This window comes from Theropithecus gelada, chromosome 15 (assembly GCF_003255815.1).
Source record: "Theropithecus gelada isolate Dixy chromosome 15, Tgel_1.0, whole genome shotgun sequence".
NCBI classification, from domain to species: domain Eukaryota; kingdom Metazoa; phylum Chordata; class Mammalia; order Primates; family Cercopithecidae; genus Theropithecus; species Theropithecus gelada.
In genome coordinates, this window is record NC_037683.1 from 75,435,287 (window position 1) to 75,443,519 (window position 8,233).

Sequence of the window (8,233 nt, forward strand, 5' to 3'; positions counted from 1 at the left end):
TCCACTCTTCCCCTCCAACCTCCCACCCTAACCTCCCCCAACCCTAATTTTGCCCAGAGTAAACTTATGCAATGGAAAAATCAGGACATTAATCCAGTGAGGTGTTGTGGTCTGGCTTCACTTAACTCATTCTATGGCTGCCTATTCTCAGAGAAATAGTCTTGAGCAAGTCTTAGATTCTAGTGATTTTGTTGGATATTCTGGTAGTTCTTGCGAGCATGATCTTGTGGAGCATAATTTGATCCTCAGCAAATTTCAGCAGTTTGCCCTACTCATGCCTATGTGGCTACAATGAAGCGTCTAGCTATGCATTCAAACCAACTTCAGCCCTCCTTTGAGTTTATGTTCTATAACCCTTTCACATAATTTAGTAGTGTTTATTATTGTCTTGTCCTGAATGGTGTGTTTCCCTAAGTTAAAAAATGAGAATTGTTCTTGTTGTAAACGTGAAGGCTGATGGGGGATTTGGCTATGTGTTTAAAGGCGTGAAAAGGGCAGCAAGGGCTCCCTAAAAACCAATTTGTTCTAAAGGCTAGGCTTTTCCTCCATTGCCTGTAGAAACACTGGTGGCTTCAGGAACACTCCCAGACTCTGAATCAGAACTCCTCTTTCAAACCTGAGACTAAAGGGTAAAGAAATCCCTGAATTATGCTACATAATATGGAACATACATTCTCTATTCAAAGTTGAGACTCCAAGTCACCAAATCTGAACTTGCACTTAATTTTACTTCTCTGCATTATTTCAGCCACCAACCTTGATGCCTATTTTCTTTATATGCTTCCTCATCCTTCAATGTAAAATATGAAATATTTTATTAAGCCTTGATTCATTTTGATAGAGTAATGGTTTTTTTCTCATAGCAAAACTGAACTTTTCAGATACTTGGTTTCCAGATCCCACATCAAGACATACCCTCTCATTCAAATAGGAAAAGAAGAAGTGGAATTATTTCATTTTGCAGATAATATGATTCCATATCTAGAAAACCCGAAAGGCTCTACCAAAAGGCTCCTGAAACTGATAAATGACTTCAGTAAAGTTTCAGGATATAAAATCAGTAGCATTTCTATATATCAATAATGTTCAAGCTGAGAACCAAATAAAGAATGCAATCTCATTTACAATAGCCACAAAAAAATTAAATACCTCAGACTACATCTAACCAATGAGATGAAAGATCTCTACAAGGAGACCTACAAAACACTGCCAAAAGAAATCATAGATGATACAAACTAATGGAAAACATTACATGCTCATGGATTAGAAGAATCAAAATTGTTAAAATTGCCATACTGTGCAAAGCAATCTGTGGATTCAGTGCCATTCCTTTCAAATTATCAATGTTATTTTTCACGGAACTAGAAAAAAAACTATTCTAAAATTCATATGGAACCAAAAAAGAGCCTAAACAGCCAAAGCAACCCTAAGCAAAAAGAACAAAGCTGGAAGCATGCTGCAGTAATCAAAACAGCATGGTACTGGTACAAATAGATCAATGGAGCAGACACATAGACCAATGGAACAGAGACTCAGAATAGAGACTCAGAAATAAAGCCACACACCTATAGCCATCTGATATTTGACAAAGTCAACAAAAATAAGCAGTGGGGAAAGGATTCCTGATTCAATAAATCATGCTGAGATAGGTGGCTAGCCATATAAAGAATAAAACTGGACTCCTATCTTTCACCATATACAAAAGCTAACTCAAGATGGATTAAAGATTTAAATGTAAACCTCACACTATAAGAATCCTAGAAGAAAACCTGGGAAACACCATTCTGGACATCAGTCTTGGGAAAGAATTTATGACTAAGTCCCCAAAAGCAATCTCAACAAAAGCAAACATTGACAAGTGGGACCTAACTAAAGAGCTTCTGCACAGCAAAAGAAACTATTAATAAAGTAAACAGACAACCTACAGAATGGGAGAAAATATTCAGAAACTATGCATCTGACAAAGGTCTAATATCTAGAATCAATATGGAACTTAAGTAATTGAACAAGCAAAACCCAAATAACCCCATTTAAAAATGGACAAAAGACACGAACAGGCACTTTGCAGAAGAAGACATACAAGTGTCTTCAAGCCAACAAACATATGAAAAAACATGTGAAAAAATGTTTCACGTCACTAATCATCAGAGAAATTCAAATCAAAACCGTAATGAGATAACATCTCACACCTGTCAGAAGGGCTATTCTTAAAAAGTCAAAAAACAACAGATGTTAAGAAGGCTGTGGAGAAAAGGAAACGCTTATACACTTGTACACTGGTGGTGGGAATGTAAATTCAGCTACTGTGGAAAACAGTTTATAGATTTCTCAAATAACTTAAAACAGAACTACCATTAATCCAGCAATCCCATTACTAGGCATATATGCAAAAGAAAACAAATCATCCTACTGAAAAGACATGCACTCATATGTTCATCACGGCATAGTTCACAATAGCAAAGACATGGAATCAACTTAGGTACCCATCAATAGTGGATTGGATAAAGGAAATGTGGTATATATACAGCATGGAATACTACACAGGAATAAAAAAGAATAAAATCATGTCATTTCCAGCAACATGGATGCAGTTGGAGGCCATTATCCTAATTGAATTAATACAGGAACAGAAAACCAAATGCCACATGTACTCACTTATAAGTCGGAGCTAAACATTGGATACTCATGGTCATAAAGAGGACAACAATAGACCCTGGGGACTACTAGAAGGGGGAAGTGGGTTGGCGGGGAAAGGGTTGAAAAACTAACCATTGGGTACTATGCTCAGTACCTGGCTGATTAAATCATTCGTAACCCAAACCTTGGCATCACACAATATACCCAAGTAACAAGCCTGCACATGTACCTCTGAATCTAAAATAAAAGTAGAAAAAAAAAAAGACAATAGCCTCTGGAAGAGATGCTCCTTATTGGCAGTGTTCTAGTCTCCTGAGTAAACCTGGCTAAACAATCCATTTTATTAGGCGTATGCATAAGCACATACAAAACAACATATATATTTTGAGAACATAGATCTATCAAATGAAAGTTTATTTAATTTATAGTGATAGTAACCAACTGTTTGTATAAGCTATCCTGTTAAGGTGTAAAATACCAAACACTCACCCCATGATTGTAAAATTTCACATCTCTAGATTAGACAATGGAATCCTCTATATTACACAAAAAGGCTCATAGAACTTCATGTAAAACCAAAGGCTTTTTGATGCTATTTATTTAAGTACTAAAAATAGCCAAAGTATTTGATTCAGGAACTATAAAGAAAATGCTTGAGATTATTTGTAATCCTACAACGGTTTGATATCCTTTGTTTCCAAGGAGGACACCACTGACCCATTTTTGATAAAGAAAGAACTGAGTTATTTCTCTGGTAAGGGTGATGGATTATAATAATCTTTTGTAAAGTAAAGGTAAGTGGTATAATAAAATGATTTTTTTCTCTTTATGTGTAGAAGCCTGTATATGTTATGTTCTATAAATAATTTCCTAAAGCTTGAATATGAAAACAAAGCCATATCCTCCACCATGTCTGGGTTATTTGGGAATAGGAGAAGTTAGATCATAGCGAGTGATACTCAAGTTTGGAAATGATTAGGAACTTGTATCAGTGCCGGCAGTTTTAACCATTTGACTTCTTTTGTTATAAATGATCAATATAGAGCTTTCTGATTACATTGATGATTCAGATTGCTTCTAAATAACTGACAACTCACCTTGCAGTCTGGTCATTTGCACTGCTAGATTTAAGTGAGTTCTCTAAGGCTTTATTTCTAATATTTAAACACTTTTTTCTGGTATTCAACTATCATAATTTTAACTGAATGCAAGCAAAAATATTTAAATATCGAATTGAGCCTGAAAATAAGGCATATAACTGAAACCCTACTCCAGTCAGAATGTTTTAAGAGTAAGAGAAAATTGGTAGTTGGGCTTTTCTTGTGGAAAGTCAGAATATTTTATTTGATTTCAATTTGCAAGTTATTTTCACTATTGTCTCACATCATAGCCCAGCTCCATCAATAATATATGTAGTTAGTCACCTCTCCATAGATACTCTCCAGCATGAACAGGAATATTGACTGCACTTTATAGCAGCAAGCATTACTGCTATCAGTTTTCATATTTCAGTGGTTAAGTTGATCATCATTTAGGATAAGGATGATATTTTCTTTCAGCAACTCTCCTATTTGAACTAATTAGCTTAAAAAATAAATAGGATAGGATTTTCCTCCTGATACCAAAATACACTATCGGTGTATTAAATCAACATTAGAGCTTATTGCTGTTATTCATCCTCTTTGGTGGTATATAAAGGTGGTAGGGGTACTGGGGGAATCAAATTAAGATTCAGAGTCTGGTTGTGCCTGAAGAACTGTATTCCCCTCCTCTGTCATGCCCACTTACATGGGTTAATATGTAAAGGAGGAAGGGACTTTCAAAGAGGAAGTTTGTTTGTTTGTTTGTTTGTTTCAGGTCTTAGAGGTAGAAGAGGAATCATAAGGAGAATGAAGGATGGAAAGAAGGGAAAGAAAAATGATCAAATGATGTAGGAACTTCCCTAGATTAAAAAATGAGGATTCTTCTTGTTGAAATATAAAAGCTTTGTATATAAAGGCCTATGTAGACTAGTAAGAACTCTGTAAACACTGTATTTTGTTCCAGAGACTGGAGTTTTCCTCCAATGCTTGCAGAAACACTGGTGGATCTAGGTATGTTTCTTTAGTGATGATCTAGAAATTTGGAGGATGCCTTAAAATGGAGCAGGGGATTGAAAAAGGATATGACTGTCACTTGCTTCTCACTCTCCTTCACCCCCTTCAGCCCAACCAACACTCTCCTTGAATTACATGCAGTTACAGCAAAGGCATAGATTGTTGCTATGGTTTGAATGTGTCCCCCAAAACCTATGTGTTGGAAAGTTAATCCTCAATGCAACAGTATTGAGAGGTGGGATCTTTAAGAGATGGTTAGGTTGTGAGAGCTCTGCCCTCATAAATGAATTAATGCAATTATCACTGGAACAGGTTAATTATTCTGGGAGTGAGTTGCTAATAATTGGAGAGTTTGACTCTCTCTCTCCTCTCATGTTCTTTTGCTCTTTTACCTTCTTCCATGGTATGATGCAGCAAGAAAGCCCTCACCAGATGCTGGTGCCTTGATATTGGACTTTCCGGCCTCCAGAATCATGAGAAATAAATTTCTATTGTTTATAAATTATTCAGTCTGTGATGTTCTGTTATAGTAGCATAAAACTGACTAAGATAACTGTTGCTAAAAAGTCTGTAGGAGATACAGATTACTTGAAGGAGCTAGTAGTAGCTTTCTGTATGTATGACCCTTAACTAAGCAGGAAAATTTAGCAAGACATTTATTTGAAAGATGTACAAATTTTGAGTACCAGGAGATACATCTCCTAGATCGGGCATATATATATTTTCTCTCCTGGGAAGGTAGAGTTCTCAGAGTGCAGGGTTAAGAGTGGCAGCAGGAGATACTTCCATCAAGTGGCTGGACACAGAATGGACATCTACAGAGAGGACAGAGCAGAAGCACATGGAAGAGTTAGTCCTGAGCATAGAGGACTCCCAGAAGTAACTGGGGATATTCAGGAAAGGGAGTCTTGAAGTCCTGAAGCTTGGCACTGAGGGGTTGGAACTAACAAAATGTAGTGGCCAGAGTAATTAGATTCATTTGTATCTACAGGCTGTAGAAGCCTGAGGACAATCAGGTTATTTTACATTTTTATTTTGTTTTATATTTTTGAGACAGGGTCTTGCTCTGTCACCCAGGCTGGAGTGCTGTGTTGCAGGTTCCTAAGCTCAAGTGATCCTCCCACCTCAGCCCTCAGACTCCCAAGTACCCAGGACTATAGGCGTGTGCCACCACATCTGGCTAATTAAAATTTTTTTTTTTTTTAGTAGAGACGGAGTTTCACCATGTTGCCCAGGCTGGTTTTAAATTCCTGGGCTCAAGTGATCCTCCTGCCTTGGCCTCCAAAGTGCTGTGATTGTACATACACAACCCTGGCAGCGATCAGGCTATTAATGGAAAAGTTACAATCTTTTTAAAGGTTATAACCATTGTGGTGAATTTGCTGCAATGTAATAAACCTACAGCCTGTACTCTACTCCCTAGGAGCTTAGCTATTTTTGTCTTAAAACAGTCATGCCTTCTATGGCATAATAACTATTTTATTTCCTTGATTCTGAGGCACAATCAGTTGTAAGACATATCTTTGTTTTATTAGGAGGTTTCTAGGAGGAAAAATCTATATTGTACATTTATTTTAAGATACAATCCTGCCTTAGTCTGTTTGGGTTGTTATACAGGAATACGTGAGGCTGGGCAATTTATAAAGAAAAGGGATTTATTTGGCTCATGGTTCTGCAGGCTGTACAAGAAGCATGGTGTCAGCATCCATCTGCTTGGCTTCTTCAGGGCCTCATGTTTCCTCCATTCCTGATGGAAGTTGAGGGGGAAGCTAGCCTCACATGGCAAAAGAAGTGCCAGGCTCTTTTCAACAACCACTTTTCTCGGAAACTAAGGGTGAGAACTCACTCCCTCCTTTGAGAATGGCACCAAACCATTCATGAAGGATCCAACCCCATGATCCAGACACCTCTCACCAGGCCCTACCTCCAACACTGGAGGTCAGATTTCAACCTGAGACTTGACAGGGCCAAACAAACTGTATCCAGGGCTGAGTGTGGTGGCTCACACCTGTAATCCCAGCCATTTGGGAAGGGTGAGAAGATTGTTTGAAGTCAGGAGTTCAAGCAATGACCAGTCTGAGTGAAACAGCAAGACCCCTCTCTACACAAAATTTTATTATTATTACTATTATTTTTATTTTTCCATAAGTTATTGGGGTACAGGTGTTACTTGGTTTCATGAGTAAGTTCTTTAGTGGTGATTTGTGAGATTTTGGTGCACATATCAACTGAGAAGTATACACTGCATCATATTTGTAGTCCTTTAATCCCTCACCTTCCTCACACTCTTCCCCCCGAGTCCCCAAAGTCCATTGTGTCATTCTTATGCCTTTGAATCCTCATAGCTTAGCTCCTACGTATCAGTGAGAACATATGATGTTTGGTTTTTCATTCCTGAGTTACTTCACTTAGAGTAATAGTCTCCAGTCTCAGCCAGGTCACTGCAAATGCTGTGAATTCACTCCTTTTTATGGCTGTGTAGTATTCCATCTCATATATGTATACACACCAGTTTCTTGATCCACTTGTTGGCATTTGGGTTCGTTCCACAATTTTGCAATTGTTAATTGTGCTGCAATAAACATGGGTGTGCAAATATCTTTTTCAAATAATGACTTCTTTTCCTCTGAGTAGATACCCAGTAGTGGGATTTCTGGATCAAATAGTAGTTTTACTTTTAGTTCTTTAAGGAATCTCTATACTGTTTTCCATAGTGGCTGTACTAGTTTACATTCCCACCAGCAGTGTAGAAGTGTTTCCTTTTCATTGCATCCATGCCAACATCTACTGTTTTTTGGGTTTTTGATTATGACCATTCTTGCAGGAGTAAGGTATCATATGGTGGTTTTGATTTGCATTTCCCTGATCATTAGTGTGTGATGTTGAGCATTTTTTCATATGTTTGTTGGCCATTTCTCTATCTTCTTTTGAAAATTGTCTATTCATGTCCTTAGCCCACTTTTTGATGTGATTGTTTGTTTTTTTCTTACTGATTTGTTAGAGTTCATTGTAGATTCTGGGTATTAGTCTTTTGTCAGATGTATACATTGTGAAGATTTTCTCCTACTCTGTGGGTTGTCTTTTTACTCTGCTGACTGTTCCTTTTGCCGTGCAAAAGCTCTTTAGTTTAATTAGGTCCCAGCTGTTTATCTTTGTTTTTTGTTTTTTGTTTTTTTTAAAAATTTATTTATTATTATTATACTGTAAGTTGTAGGGTACATGTGCATAACGTGCAGGTTTGTTACATATGTATACTTGTGCCTTGTTGGTGTGCTGCACCCATCAACTCATCATTTACATCAGGTATAACTCCCAATGCAATCCCTCCCCCCTCCCCCCTCCCCATGATAGGCCCCGGTGTGTGATGTTCCCCTTCCTGAGTCCAAGTGATCTCATTGTTCAGTTCCCACCTATGAGTGAGAACATGCGGTGTTTGGTTTTCTGTTCTTGTGATAGTTTGCTAAGAATGATGGTTTCCAGCTGCATCCATGTCCCTACAG